Source organism: Sminthopsis crassicaudata, chromosome 2 (genome assembly GCF_048593235.1).
Source record: "Sminthopsis crassicaudata isolate SCR6 chromosome 2, ASM4859323v1, whole genome shotgun sequence".
Taxonomy (NCBI): Eukaryota; Metazoa; Chordata; class Mammalia; order Dasyuromorphia; family Dasyuridae; genus Sminthopsis; species Sminthopsis crassicaudata.
Window position 1 is genome coordinate 106,061,738 of NC_133618.1, and position 16,346 is coordinate 106,078,083.

The window sequence follows — 16,346 nt, forward strand, 5'->3', positions numbered from 1 at the left end:
TAAAGGGGAATGATTCCTGCCCCCCATCACATAACTCTCTCCTAGAAGAGAATATTAAATAGTTAAGAGAGTTTGAAGAAAAATGGGGAAAGGAAAGGGAAGCTATGATAGAGAATAACAACATCCTGAAATTGGAGTTGGAAAAAATAAAGAATTCACAGGAGATGCAGGGAAACAAAATTTGTGAATTAGAAAAGGTTAAAAAATCACAGGAAAGTAGGATTTCTGAATTGGAAAAGATAAAAAAGTCTCAAGAAAATAGAATTTCTGAATTGGAAAAAGAAAATAATTCTCAAAAAAAAATTAGGGAAATGGAAAAAAAATCAATAGAGCAAAATAATTCATTTAAAAATGAAATTGGGCATTTACAAAAAGAATTAAAAACTGTGAAAGAAGAAAATAACTCCTTAAAAGTCAGGATGGAACAAATAGAAATGAATGATTCACAGAGAACCCAAGAATCAGTCAAACAAAACAAAAAAAAAAATGAGAAGCTGGAGAACAACGTCAAATACTTACTGGCAAAATCTATAGACCTGGAAAATAGATCTAGGAGAGATAATCTGCGGATCATTGGACTTCCCGAAAACTATGACCAAAAAAAGAGCCTAGATTCTATTTTACAGGAAATTATCAAAGAGAACTGTCCAGAGATAATAGAAACAGAGGGGAAAGTAGATGTTGAAAGAATTCATCGAACTCCTTCTGAAATAGACCCTAAAAAAAGAACACCACGGAATATTGTGGCTAAGCTGCAGAATTACCACACAAAGGAGAAAATCCTGCAAGCAGCTAGAAAAAAACAATTTAAATACCAAGGTGCCACAATTAGGGTCACCCAAGATTCTGGCTGCCTCCACATTAAAAGATAGAAGGGCCTGGAACCTGATATTCTGAAAGGCAAAAGATCAAGGACTGCAACCAAGAATGAACTACCCAGCTAAGTTTAGCATCGTTTTCCATTGAAGAAGATGGTCATTCAATGAAACAGAGGAATTCCATATGTCAGTCCAGGTGGGGCTTGGGGGTGGCCGGGTTCTTAGAGACACTAGCTCTCTGGGGTTTTAATCTTCACCTCCGGTATTTACACCCTCTCCACTGATCCTAGCTTGCTGCCAAAAGGAACATCCACACTGCGGTAAAAGCCTTTTTGCAGAAACAGCAGAGATCATACCCCTCCCCCTCAGGTCTGAGCTGTGTGAGCTGCCTGTCTCACTCTGGCTTGCCTGCCCTCAGTCTGCGCCCAGTCTGATTGACCCTCCCCTGAGCAAACACAGACCTTTTCTGGCGACTTTCAAGGATGTCTTCTCTTGGTGATTATTTGTGGATTTCTTTCTTGGTCAAGCATTAAGTCTGAGGCTTGTCATAAAGTAAGTTCTGAGAGAAAACGAGGAGCTCAAGCAGCTGTCTGCCTCCATGCCGCCATCTTCGGAAACAGTTCTGAGAGATCAAGACACAAATAAAATGATGTCACTAGTCAAGAAATGTTCATTTCACAAATGAAGATACAGCATGTCAACATAATATATATATATATATATATATATATATATGTATATATATATATATATAAACCCAACAACTAAGTAATATAAGATAAACTAATAATTAAGAACTGGTGGGATAAATATTTATCCATGTTGGTTGTAATTAACTTCAATGTTGAAGGACTAAAAGAGGAAGAGTTAAGGACAAGCTACCTTCTAGCATCAGGGCAGTCTTAAAAAAATCTATGAGGATAGGAATTGAAATGTGTATTCAGGTAATAGCTAACAATCCAGTTTGGCTTTAATAAAGTGACATGCAATACAACAATGCAAAAACAGGTATAAAAGCATAGTGTAGCAAGACTTGGATATTTATTACCACACAGTGGAACTTGCAATTTATCCTGGAGACAACAAACAGCAACTGAAATTTTCTGGACATTGAAGTGGCAATAGGAGTATGAATGGTTACAAAGTTTGGAATGGAAGTTTCTAAGCTAATTTAGAGGTTATATCTCAGATGGTTCACTGGGTAACAAGAAAGCAGTAAATGTCCTCAATAGAAGTAAGATGATTTAGAAAAAATGATGAATCTACGAGGGAAGATGCTCCTTTCTAGATTTGCTGAGTTTCCAGTAGTTCAGTTTATAATAGAAAGAAATTCAAGATACAGGTCATGCCTTGGAAAATTATAATCCACCTACATAGATTTGACTATTAAATGTTATGTGAGCTATGATATTACTTGTAAGGGACTCTTATATGCAGCAGTATTTCTTCTTGCAGCTCTCTTAATTTCTCTTTTAAGAATTTAGATAATTCCTGACTTTTCTTTGGTAGATGGATTCCCATATTTTTTATACTCTTGACAGTTATTTTGAATGGAATTTCTCTTTGTATCTCTTGCTGTTGCATTTGTGTTGGTGATGTATAAAAGTGCTGAGGATTTATGTGTATTTATTTTGTATACAGGAACTTTGCTAAATTTGTGAATTATTTCTAATAGATTTTTAGAGAATTTCTGCAGTTCTCTAAGTATTCTCATTTTATCTGCAAAGAGTGACAGTTTGATTTTCTCATTACCTACTCTAATTCCTTGAATCTCTTTTTCGACTCTTATTGCCGTGGCTACCATTTCTAATACAATATTGAATACTAATGGTGATAGTGGGCAACCTTGTTTCGCTCCTGATCTTACTGGGAAAGGTTCCAGTTTATCCCCATTACATATGATGCTTACTGATGATTTTAAATATATGTTCCTGACTATTTTAAGGAATAACCCATTTATTCCTATACTCTCAAGTGTTTTTTAATAGGAATGAATGTTGGATTTTATCAAATGCTTTTTCTGCATCTATTGAGATGATTATATGGTCTTTGTTAATTTGACTATTCACATGGTCAACTATACTAATAGTTTTCCTAATATTAAACCAGCCCTGCATTCCTGGTATAAATCCTACTTGATCATGGTGTATTTTCCTGGGGATTATTTTCTGTAGTCTTTTTACTAATATCTTATTTAAGATTTTAGCATTAATATTCATTAGGGAGATTGGTCTATAGCTTTCTTTATTCAGTTTTCAATCTACCTGGTTTAGTTATCAGGATCATGTCTGTGTCACAAAAGGAGTTTGGTAGGATTCCTTTATTCCATACTTTTTCAAATGGTTTATAAAATTGTGGGGCTAATTGTTTTTTAAATGTTTTGTAGAATTCATATGTAAATCCATCTGGTCTTGGAGATTTTTTCTTAGGGAGTTGGTTAATAGCTTGTTCTATTTCTTTTTCTGAAATGGGACTATTTAAGCAATTTACTTCCTCCTCTATTAATCTGAGAAGCCTATATTTTTGGAGGTAGTCATCCATTTCACTTAGGTTATCTAATTTATTGGCATGAAGTTGTGCAAAGTAACTCCTTATTATTGCTCTAATTTCCTCTTCATTGGTGAAAACTTCCTCCTTTTCATTTTTAAGGCTAACAATTTGATTTCCCTCTTTCATTTTTCTGATCAGATTTACCAAAGGTTTATCTATTTTATTGGATTTTTCATAAAACCAACTATCAATTTTATTTATCAATTCAAGTTTTTTTTTTTTTTTACTTTCAATATTATTTTCTCCTTTTAATTTTAGAATTTCAAGTTTAGTATTTGATTGGGTGTCTTTAATTTGGTATTTTTCTAACTTTTTAAGTTTCAAGCCCAGTTCATCGATCTTCTCTTTCTCTATTTTATTCAAGTAAGCCTCTAAAGATATAAAATGTTTCCTTATTACTTCTTTGGCTGCATCCCACAAATTTTGTTTATCATATCTCATTGTTGTCATTATCATAAGTGAAATTATTAATTGTGTTTATAATTTGTTGTTCTACCTAAACATTCTTTAAGATGAGCTTATTTGTTTCCTATTACTTTTTGGTCTATTTACCCCTAACTTCTTGTTGAATATTGTTTTTCTACCATCGAGATCTGAGAAGAAAGCATTTACTCTTTCTGCCTTCCTGCATTTAATTTCGAGATCTTTATGTCCTAATATATGGTCAATTTTTGTATAGGTTCCATGAAGTGCAGAGAAGAAAGTTTACTTTTTTCTGCCTCCATTCAGTTTTCTCCAAAGATTTATCATATGTAATTTTTCTAATATTCTATTTACCTCTTTAATTTCTTTCTTATTTGTTTTGTGGTTTGATTTATCTAATTCTGAGAATGCAAGGTTGAGATCTCCCACTATTATAGTTTTGCTGTCTATTTCTTCTTGCAACTCTCTTAACTTCTCCTTTAGTAAGTTAGATGCTATACCACTTGGTGCATATATGTTTAGTATTGATATGGCTTCATTGTCTATGCTACCCATTAGCAAGATATAGTTTCCTTCCTTATCTATTTTAATTACATCAATTTTTGCTTTCACTTGATCTGAGATAAGGATGGTTACCCCTGCTTTTTTGACTTCATTTGAAGCATAGTGGAGTCTGCTCCAGCCTTTTACCAGTAAGTATCTCCCTGTTTTAAATGTGTTTCCTGTAAACAACATATTGTAGGAATCTAACTTTTGATCCAATCTGTTATCTATCTCTGCTTAATGGAAGAGTTCATTCCATTCACATTTGCAGTTAAAATTACTAATTTTGTATTTCCTGCCATTATATTATCCCCAGATTATACTTTTTTTTCCCTTTGCCCCCCTGAGCCCTTTCCCCAGTACTCCAGTATTAAACTTATGGGCCCCACTTGCGTCATGCAGGCCTCCCTTTTTAGTATCCCTCCCCCCTCCTTTTAAATCCATTCCTCATTCTTGTACCCTTCCCTTATTACTCTTTTCCCTTTCCCTTTTCCTCTCACCCCTTTTAATGAGGTGAGAGATAATTATCTGAAAAACAAATATGTCAATTATTTTCTCTTTGAGCCAATTGTGATGAGAGTATGATTCACACAATGTTCCTCTCCCTCTCTAAATTCCCTCAGATATGATAAGTTTCTTATTTGCCTCTTCCTTGGATGTAGTTTTCCTCTTTTTATCTCCCATTTTCCTGTTTTCTGACACTATCCCCTTTCCATTTCTACTTCCCTTTTGTTTATGTCAGTAAAATCAAATTATATATATATATATAGACTTTCTGTATATCCACAAGAGAAATACAGTTTTCAAAAGTTCCTTTTGCTTTTTCTGCTTCTCTTGAGTCCTGTTGTTGGAGATCAAAATTTTTGTTTAGATCTGTTGTTTTTTTTCCTTTGAAACAGATGGAATTCATCTGTTTCATTAAATGTTCATCTTCTTTCATGGAAGAAAATGCTCAACTTAGCTGGGTAGTTTATTCTTGGCTGCATTCCACATTCTTTTGCCTTTTGGAATATCAGATTCCAGGCCCTTCGATCATTTAATGTTGATGCAGACAGATCTTCAGTGACCATTATTATGGCATCACAGTATTTGAGTTATTTGTTTTGTTTTTTCCTGGCTGCTTGCAATATTTTTCCTTAGTCTGATAGTTCTGATGTTTGGCCACAATATTCTGTGGAGTTTTTTTTTTTTTTTAATGGTCTTTTTCAGAAGGTGTTCAATGAATTCTTTCAATGCCTATTTTACCTTCTGACTCTATTACCTCTGGGCAGTTCTCTTTGATGATTTCCTGAAAAATAGAATCTAGGCTCTTTTTTATCATAGTTTTTGGGAAGTCCAATAATCCTCAGATTATCTCTCCCAGATCTATTTTCCAGGTCTGTCAACTTTCCAAGTAAATATTTGATGTTTTTCTCTCCAGTTTTTCATTTTTTTTGGTTTTGCTTGACTGATTCTTGGTGTCTCAATGAATTATTTATTTCTATTTGTTCAGTCCTGATTTTTAATGAGTTATTTTCTTCATTAGCTATTCACTTGTTTTTACTTCTTTTTGTATATGTTCAATTGAGTTTTTAAATGAGTTATTTTGTTCTATGGAATTTTTTTCCCATTTCACTAACTTTTTTTAGTGAGTTATTTTCTTTTTCCAATTCACAAATCCCACTTTCTTGGGAATTCTTTTATCTTTCCAATTTAAATTTCAGGACATTGCTACTCTCTTACATAACTTTTCTTTTATTATGTTTTAGATATTATGTTTTAGATATATTATTTACTACTCTTTTATCGAATCTTTGACTTCTTCATGCTATACTAATGATGTACTTGTCACTTAAACTAAATATTCTCCTGAAAGAATATTTATAAATCTTTTAGCCTTTTTATTGGCACATAGTAGGCACTACATACCTGTTTATTTCTTCCCTTCCCCAAAAGATATATTTATTATGGTGCAAAGCAAAGACTATGTGTATAGATATAAAACATAAAACTGTTGTGTATTGAAATTGACTAATTCTGTAGGTTCCATTTCCCTATGCCAGTGTCTTGCATAATTTCATTAGACTAATTGTATATTCCAGTTAATTATAGGATATTTTGATTCACTAAACATCATTATCACTTGTGATGACTGTGTTAGCTCCCTGGATACCTTAGACTCAGCCAAAGTCAGGATAAGCAAAAGTCCTTGCTCTTTATTCTTGGTCTTAAGGGGTAGAAGTGAATTGGATGGATACAGGATCTCCATGACCTCTCCTCTTCATCTACCACCCAAAAGTGACTCTGGCTAGTTTTAGTCCACTCCCTAGTCCCTCCTACAATTATCGGTATACACCAATTATCAAGCCAGCACAGAATAGTGGGAAAGGCCATTTTCCAAGCATATGCTAATAGAGTATTGTCCAACTGGTAATTTTAGCCTTAAGTGCTTGGTTTTCTGACCTCAGTGCATCAACTCAAGAGTTTCAGCCCTTTACAATCACCTTTATCTTTCTTTGGGCATCATTCCCTTTAAAGCCTATAATTCACAGCATGACTATGTACTACCTTGTGAAATAATGTTGTTTTCCCCAATAGGTGTTACAGGTGAATCAAATTAATGTTCTGCTTTTATATAATATATCAAATTTCTTCTGATTAATACATATTGAAATGGGATACTTGGTATACTACATCAAAGAGAATGATTATTTTTTAGAAAAATAAAATTTCTGGTTTCTTCTTTAACTTTTCCCAACTGAAAAAATAAAATGAGACTTTACTAATAGTTCATTGACCTGAGTCAATATTTGATCTACTAAAAATCTTCTCTTTTATATTCCTAGCCTCCAGAAGCAAAGTTCAGACATAAGAGGGATTGAATATGGCTATATGAGCAACCAGCTGCTGATTCAGTCATATCATATTTCATGGATTCATATCTAAGGCCTAAAGCAGCTTAATGGATGCCGTCCAACTCATGAAGTGAGATAACTAATTTGATACTCTTCAGAAAAATGAGTCCCTTTTCTGAATATCTATTAGACTGTGGCAAATTCACTGGACATCAGAAAACATGGATTGTAGTCTGAGTTTCAAGGAGGGTAACAGTTCAGAACTTAATTAGTATAGAAGTTCATCATAATTAGGATTCTTTTGCTTGTCCAAGTTGGGTTATTACTTGTAATTGCCATCAACCTATTCTGCTTCAGGTTGAAGTCGGGGATAAAACAAAGAAAAAGAAAAAATAAAACTGAAAAGAGAGGAATAAAAAAATCTGAGACAAAATAATCCAGAAAAGTAAAATACTAAGCTTATATTTTCCTTCATAATGCTTCAAATGTAGATTGATCAATTGGTGCTGGAATTTTTGTAATTGTTATTATTTAATTGTTGATAATTTGTAGGGAAATTTATGGAATTACATAGGATGAAAATGCTTTAGTAGATTACAGTCTGCATCCATAGAGAAACTTCCCACATAAATGAGACAAAGAATCAAGGAGGTAACACATATTAAAAAGGAAGATTTAAAAAGGGCTTTGTATATGACAAGAGTCACATGAAATGTGTTGTGCTTATTGCTACAAGCATAATTCTTAATCTCACACGGAAAAATTGATTATATATCATGTAAATATCATTGGCTAAATAACCAAACTATTACTTATTTCCATGAATAAATCTCTCTCCCTTAGTTCCTATGCACCTGAAGAAAGAAATACAAATGGAACATTTCTTTACAAATATGCACAATTAAATAAAATAAATTCATGAAGTTATTTTTAAACTAACCTACCTATTAAAAGTAATGAGGGGAAAAAAAAAACAATGCTGATTCGAGCTTCCTAACAATTCTGCAATCACAGCTGATTGATAGGGTTGTGAATAAGAGTGTCATAAAGGTTAACAGTGATTCATTCAAATGATTAGAAATGGAAAAACTATTTTGATGAACTAGAATGCAAAAATCACTGTTAATTCCCAATTCATAACATTTTTAGATAAGGAAGATGAATTTTTGTCTTTTCACTACATACTAATATTTTTCTAAGAGCAAGTCAGTAAGGTTTAGTCTACTTAAGAAATAAATTATCAACCACTTTAGAAGATACTTAGGAAGCATTCATCCACATATAAGCTACATAGTAATTTTAAATTCTATTTATCAGATAATTAAAATTGAGCAATAGGATCTCTTTTTAATTATAATTTCTTTAGTATTAATTTGTATATTTTTCTTGTTCAGTCATTTCAGTTGGGTCAGACTTTTCTGGACCCCATTCAGGGCATGCATGGCAAATATACTGGAGTGGTTTACTATTTCTTTTTCTAGTTCATTTAACAGATGATGAAACTAAGGAAAAGTTTCTACTAAGTGCCTAGGGTTATATAGTAAATGTCTGAGACAAGATTGGACTTCAGGAATATAAGTTTTGCAGCCCCAGTATGCTACCCATTGCTCCATCTATATCTATACATCTATAAATATATCTATCTATATATCTACATATCTCTATATATATCTATATCTATATCTATCTATCTATACATATATATACACACACATATATATACACATATACATATATATGTATATATATATATATATACACATACATACTTAAAGGCACACATAAAGATACCAACAAATAAACACCCATTATTTCCCAATTTTAATAAATACTTATTATGATAGAACAAATCAAATGTAAAAATTATCACCATGTACTGTGATTAGATGAATAGATAAATATTTAAAATTAATATGTACATATATATTAATACATATATTTGCAAATATGTGATGTATACATGCATAAGCATATATATATATGATAGATGGTCCATACCTGCACACATGTATATATTTGTATTTATTTATATTTATGTGTGAGTATGAATGTATATATGTATGTCCCTATAAAAATATTATGGAGGGATAGCCCCTTCTTCCACATTAACTTTCTGTCATTTAGATTTAAACAGTTGGTGGAGGTGAAAGACAGCAACTCACTCAACTTCTGCCCCAAACTGTTCCAAATTCCTTTAAATAATCACTCTAAACAAATTTTAGAATATCAGAACACTCAAAAAGATAGAGTAGAACATTTTCCAGCAGATGGCAACTTAGAAACTTCAGAAAAGACCTGTGATACTAGGGTGGGAGTGCCAGATCTAATCCAGCCAATGTCTAATCTCTGAATCAGCAGCAGCCCTTGTGGCTTCTAGATCTCTCAGCCAAGAGACACCAAAGAGGAGATGGGAAGTTAGCAGAAAAGATCTGTAGAACCAGAATGGATCTCCAGCATGCAATCTCAGAGCAAGCATGCCCTGGTTCCAGCTCAAGCCATGGCCCCAGCTTTAAGTGTGGAGGGAGCTCTTATCAGCCACAATGCTAGAAGCGTCTGGACTTCTCAGCCCAGGGACATCAGAAAGTACTTGGAAGTTCAGTGCAGAGGTTCTGTGGCAATGGGGTGGGAATCTGGTATGCAGAACCAATGAATCCTGAATCAGCAGAGGCTCAGTCTTGGCCAGCACAGTAGATTTTATAGCTATATTGTGGGGCAGGAACATACCTAAGAGCTCCAGAGGAGAAAAGAGTGATTATAGTTAGATTCCTAGAAGGAATTATGAAAACAGCTGGACAAGCCCCCTAAAGCTTGGGACAATGCACCTTTTACCCTGGAAACAAAACTCTCCTTTAACAAATAGTTAAAAAGCAAACTAATAGGTAACGGAAATAAGCAGCAAAAAAAAAAAAGTTTCTGACAATTGAAAGTAATCATGCCAATGAGGAATATCAAAATACACACTAAGAAGATGATAACAAAGTCAAAGCTCCTACATCTATAACCTCCAAGAAAAATAAGAATTGGGCTTAGGCAAAGAAAGAGCTCCAAAAGGACTTTGAAAATCAAATAATAGAGATAGAAGAAACATTAGGGAAAGAAAGAATTGAGAGAAGTACAAAATGAAATATGAAAAGATAATGAAGAGAAGGGTGCATTAAAAACCAAATTTGATCATTTGGAAAAGGAGGTACAAAAGTTTTCTGAGGGAAATAATTCATTAAAATAGAATTGACTAATGACTTTATGAGAAGTCAAGATACAATAAAGCAAAAGCAAAAAAAAAATGAAAAAAAATAGAAAAAACCAGGAAAAATATGTGAAATAGCACATTGCCAAAATAACTGATGTGAAAAAATAGATCCAGGAAAGATAATTTAAAAAAAATATTGGTTTATCTGAAAGCCATGATAAAAAAAATAGCCTGGACATCATCTTTCATGAAATTATCAAGGAAAACTGTGCTGATATTCTAGAATAAGAGGGTAAAGTAGAAATTAAAAGAAGCCATCTGTCACCTCCTGAAAGAGATCCCAAAATTACCCCCCCAAGAATATTTATAGCCAAATTCTAGAACTCCAAGGGCAAAGAGAAAATATTGCAAGAATTCAGAAAGAAACTATTCAAGTAGACTGTAGCCACAGTCAGTAGCATAACACAATATCTAGTCACTTGTACATTAAAAAGTGGAGGGCTTGGAATATGCTATTCTGGGGAGCAATGGAACTAGGATTGCAATCAAGAATCATCTACCCAGCAAAACTGAGTGTAATCCTGCAGAAGAAAAAGTGGCTATTCAATTAAATAGAGGATTTTCAAGTGTTCTTGATGAAAAGACCAGAGCTGATGGAAAATATGATTTTCAAATACAGGATTCTGAAGAAGCACAAGGAGGTAATCAAGAAAGTGATATAATAAGGGGCTTAATAAGATTTGTCTGTTTATGTTCCAACACGGGAGGAGGATACTTGTAATTCATTACAATGTTCTCATTATTATGACACTTAGGAATATCTATAGACAGAGGTCATGAGTGTATATAGACAGAGGGATTATAAATATATATCATTATATATTTATATATATATTATATATATATATATTTAATATATGTATATATTATATATATACATATATATATATATATATATATATATATATATATATATATATATATATATATATATATATATATATATATTTAAATGATAAAATTAAAGGGTGAGAGAAAAATGTACTGGGAGAAAGGGAAAGGGAGAAGTGGAATGGTGCAAATTATCTGCCATTTAAAAAAGGCAAGAAAAACGTTTTACAGTGGAGGGGAATAAGGGGAAGAAAGAATGAGTGAGTAAGTGAACATTTCTCTCATCAGAATTGGCTCAAATAATAAATAACATACATAATAGGCATATAGAAATATATATTGTCCTGCAGGAAAATAGGAAGGGAAATTGGATGTGTGAAGAGGAGAAAGGGAGATAAAAGAGAGGGCATATTGAGGGAGGGATTTGTCAGTAACAATACATTTTTAAGGAGGGACAGGGTGAATAAGAGAGTGAATAAATGGGGGGAATATAATTAGCAATAGAAATTGTAAAAAAAAAAAAACTGAAGCAAGTTTCTCTGATGAAATATCATTGTTCCCTGGAAAAGAATGAGCAGGAAGCTCTCAGAAAAAAAAATACTGGGAAAGTCTTATGTAAACAAAATGAAATATAATGCATACAAAGTAATAACAATGATCTGAGATGAATATCTGTAAATGAGTTTGTTTTTCTCATTAGTACAATCATCCAGACCTTCTTTGAAGGACTTATAATGAAAAATCCTATCCAAATCCAGAAGTAAGTTCAGGGCTAGCTCCCTGGAGGCCTCAGAATCTGCCAAAGTCAGGATAAGAAAAATTCCTTGGTTTTTAAGGGGAGAAGTGAAGGGGATGGACAAAAATGCCATAAGCTCTCCACCAACCTCCTTCTCCTGGTCCTCCTGCAATGTGAGTCTGGCTTGTCTCACTTCAACCTCTAATCCCTTTTAGGATTATCTGTATACACCAAAATATCAAGCCATCACAGAATAGTGAGAAGGACCATTTTTCTAAACATATGCTAATAGAGTTAGTGTCCAATAGGTAATTAGCCTTAAGTGCTTGGTTGTCTGATTTAAGGACACCTTTTAAGAGTCCTTTACATCTTCTGCTTTCTTTTGTTTTAGAACACAGGTGGTCACACCATCCTTGACTTCTCAGGGAAGGAGGTGAAACCACCAAAGGGAAGAAGGGAGTCAAACAGATATTGTTAATGGGTTTCTGGACAGAAGGGTCTTACTAGAAATAGGTATGTACAAACCCATCAGCATGGGAGGTTTAATATAAGCATATAACAATAATGCACAGGCTAGCAGTGATGACTCTCCCCACACTCAGTGCAGCCTCAATGTGTTCTAACAAACATGAGTTTTACATGTAAGTAGTGATACAACAAACCATGTTAATCAACATGGTATTGTAAAAGATTTCTAGAAGTCCTAGAAGGAGAATATGTAAACAACAGTCACACATATGACTTCTTCAGCAGCCAAGAGATAGTCCAAAACCAATCTATTATCTTACTTCATGTATCAGGGAATCCAATGATCCCTGCATATTTTGAAGTCTTGCAGCAGTCTTGTCATTTCTTAGAAAATCCAATGATTCCTGAGGGTTTTCAAGTCCTACAACAGTCTTATCATGTCTCAGAGAATCCAATGATTTATGAGAGATTTGAAGTCCAACAATTTTTGATGTCTGTGAGTCAAGTGCCATAACTGTAATGCTCTTTCAGTGGTGGGCACAATCAGTGACAGAACCACCCAATGATTCTTGGGTCTTCTCCTTTGTTTCAAGAGTCTGCTCCATCTCTCTCTGATGGAGAAGGCGAATATGCCTTGTTGGCACCCATCTGATTCCTTCTCCATCTGTAGAGATACTAGCAAACCCCCTCTCCCAAGAAGTTAACCTATCTGGTCTCTTCCATTCACCACTTTCGGCATCTCTCCACATCACTTGGAGATTATCTAAAGAGAGTGGAATAGCTAGCACTGAACACTGCCCTCCTGGTGGGTTATAAAACCTGTTGGCCAGAAACAGTGTATCTTTGTCAGAAATCAAGAAGTTAATAGTATAAAGTGCTAGATTTAGAAGATCTCTAGGGTTACCTATGTCTCCCCCTTTCTTTTGTTTTTGAAGTAGCATCTTAATGTCTCTGTTTCTCCTCTCTACTATTGCCTGTCCTTGAGGAGTAAAAGATATACCAGTGGTGTGTAAAATCTTACACTGTGCACAGAAGTGTGCCAGATGTTTAGAAGTATATGCAAGTACCGTATCTATTTTCATTGCTTGTGGCACACCCAAAATTGCAAATGATTGTATAAGGAATTCAGTGACCACTTGGGCTATCTCTTTTGCTGCTGGGATTGCAAAAGTTAATCCTGAAAAAGTGTCTACCACAAAAATTGCTGGGAAAACTGGAAATTAGTATGGCAGAAACTAGGCATGGATCCACATTTAACACCACATACTAAGATTAGATCAAAATGGGTCCAAGATTTAGGCATAAAGAATGAAATCCTAAATAAATTGGAGGAACATGGGATGGTTTACCTCTCAGACTTGTGGAGGAGGGAGGAGTTTGTGTCCAAGGGAGAACTAGAGACCATTATTGATCACAAAATAGAACATTTTGATTACACCAAATTAAAAAGTTTCTGCAGAAACAAAACTAATGCAAACAAGATTAGAAGGGAAGTAACAAATTGGGAAAAAATTTTTACAATTAAAGGTTCTGATAAAGGCCTCATCTCCAAAATATACAGAGAATTGACTTTAATTTATAAGAAATCAAGCCATTCTCCAATTGATAAATGGTCAAAGGATATGAACAGACAATTTTCAGATGATGAAATTAAACCTATTTCCACTCATATGAAAGAGTGTTCCAAATCACTATTGATCAGAGAAATGCAAATTAAGACAACTCTGAGATATCATTACACACCTGTCAGATTGGCTAAGATGACAGGAACAAATAACGATGAATGTTGGAGGGGCTGTGGGAAAACTGGGACACTGATGCATTGTTGGTGGAGTTGTGAAAGAATCCAACCATTCTGGAAAGCAATCTGGAATTATGCCCAAAAAGTTATCAAAATTTGCATACCCTTTGACCTAGCCATACTCCTACTGGGCTTATACCCCAAGGAACTACTAAAGAAGGGAAAGGGACCTGTATGTGCCAAAATGTTTGTGGCAGCCCTTTTCATAGTGGCTAGAAGCTGGAAGATGAATGGATGTCCAACAATTGGAGAATGGTTGGGTAAACTATGGTATATGAATGTTATGGAATATTATTGTTCTGTAAGAAATGACCAACAGGAGAAATACAGAGAGGCTTGGAGAGACTTACATCAACTGATGCTGAGTGAAACGAGCAGAACCAGAAGATCATTATACACTTCAACAATGATACTGAACGAGGATGTATGCTGATGGAAGTGGATTTCTTCAACATAGAGAAGAGCTAATCCAATTCCAATTGATTAATGATTGACAGAACCAGCTACATCCAGAAAAGGAACACTGGGAAATGAATGTAAACTGTTATTTTTACCTTCTGAATCCAATTCTTCCTGTGCAACAAAAAATTCGGTTCTACACACATATATTGTATCTAGAATATACTGTAATATATTTACCATATGTAAGACTGCTTGCCATCTGGGGGAGGGGGTTGGGGGAGGAAGGGAAAAAATCTGAATAGAAGTAAGTGCAAGGGATAATGTTGTAAAAAATTACCCATGCATATGTACTGTCAAAAAATGTTATAATTATAAAATAAAATAAACATTAAAAAAAAAAGTTGTTTAGTTTCTCTCTTCTTAAGGAAAGTTTTTTTTTATTGTAAGCACCTTAGGGTATACTTCATATCCTAAATCTAGAAAAGGAGCATGTCTTTGAAATTTTTTCTGGAATTATGTGCAATTTGTAGTTCCTTAGTATTTCTATGGTCTTTTGTGGACATGCTTCTAACATTTGTTCCTCAGATGCTCATCCCAATATATCATCCATGTAATGTAAGAACATTACTTTTGGAAAGGCTTTTCTTAATGGAGCAAGAGCAGCAGTAACATACATTTGACACATAGAATGGCTGTTTTTCATTCCCTGTGTCAAAACTGTCTATCCATATCTTTTATAAGATTCAGTGAAATTAACGCTGGGCACTGAAAAGGCAAATCTTTTCATATCCTCCTTCATTAATGGGATAGAATAGAAACCATCCTTAATGTCTATAACCCGAAGAGGCCATTCTCTAGGCAATTGAGTAGGAGATGGAAGTCCAGGCTGAAGAGTTTCCATAGGTGCCATCTGTTCATTTATTTTTCTTAAATCAGCCAACATCCTCCATTTTCCAGATTTATTTCTTAGAACAAATACAGGGGAATTCCAAGGACTTAGAGAAGGTTGTAAGAATCCTTGGTCAAGTTGCTCCTGTACTATATCTAATAAGGCCTGAATTTTATCACTAGCTAAGGGCCACTGTTTAATCTACACTGGTGTATCAGTTTTCCATTGGACAGGAACAGGTGAAAGTGTTGGCAGGCCTTCAACAGCAGCCCTGCCTAAAAAACCAAAGTACTCATTTAATTCTAATTGTTGTAAAATGTCTCTTCCCTGCAGATTGATGGGGATTTTTTCAAGTTTACAAGGAAAAAAAAACTCCTGTTTCACCTTCAAATTCCATCACTTCAGCTGTTATTGATCCTCTTACACCAGACATGTAAGTGTCGGCCTTAATCTTTGGCCAGTGACTGAGCAGTTGGTACCTCTAATGACTATACGATCAGCACTTATGTCTACAAATCCTTCTAATGGTATGCCATTTATATAGATAGTGAGCATAGGTTGGTCAGCTGTCACAGCTACTGTCTAATATATTCCTGGATTTTGTTGCTTCGATTCAGAATCTGAGTGACTATCATCATATTGCTTATTAGGAGGCTGTATCAGTAAAACCTGATGCTACTATTTCTCCTGTTTGACAAGTCACACATTGTCTACCTGTATTAGTATCTGGGATATTATCTACACACTCTCCAGTTTCTCATATAAGTGTATGGATGAACACTGTTTTGTAAGTACTCTCAG

The 16,346-nt window shown here is 34.2% G+C and overlaps 1 pseudogene; it reads left to right on the forward strand.

Moving 5' to 3' along the window:
• The first annotated feature begins 9,623 nt into the window (after nucleotides 1-9,623).
• LOC141552667 (vesicle-associated membrane protein 3 pseudogene) overlaps nucleotides 9,624-16,346 on the forward strand; it is a 156,679-nt pseudogene continuing 149,956 nt past the window's right edge.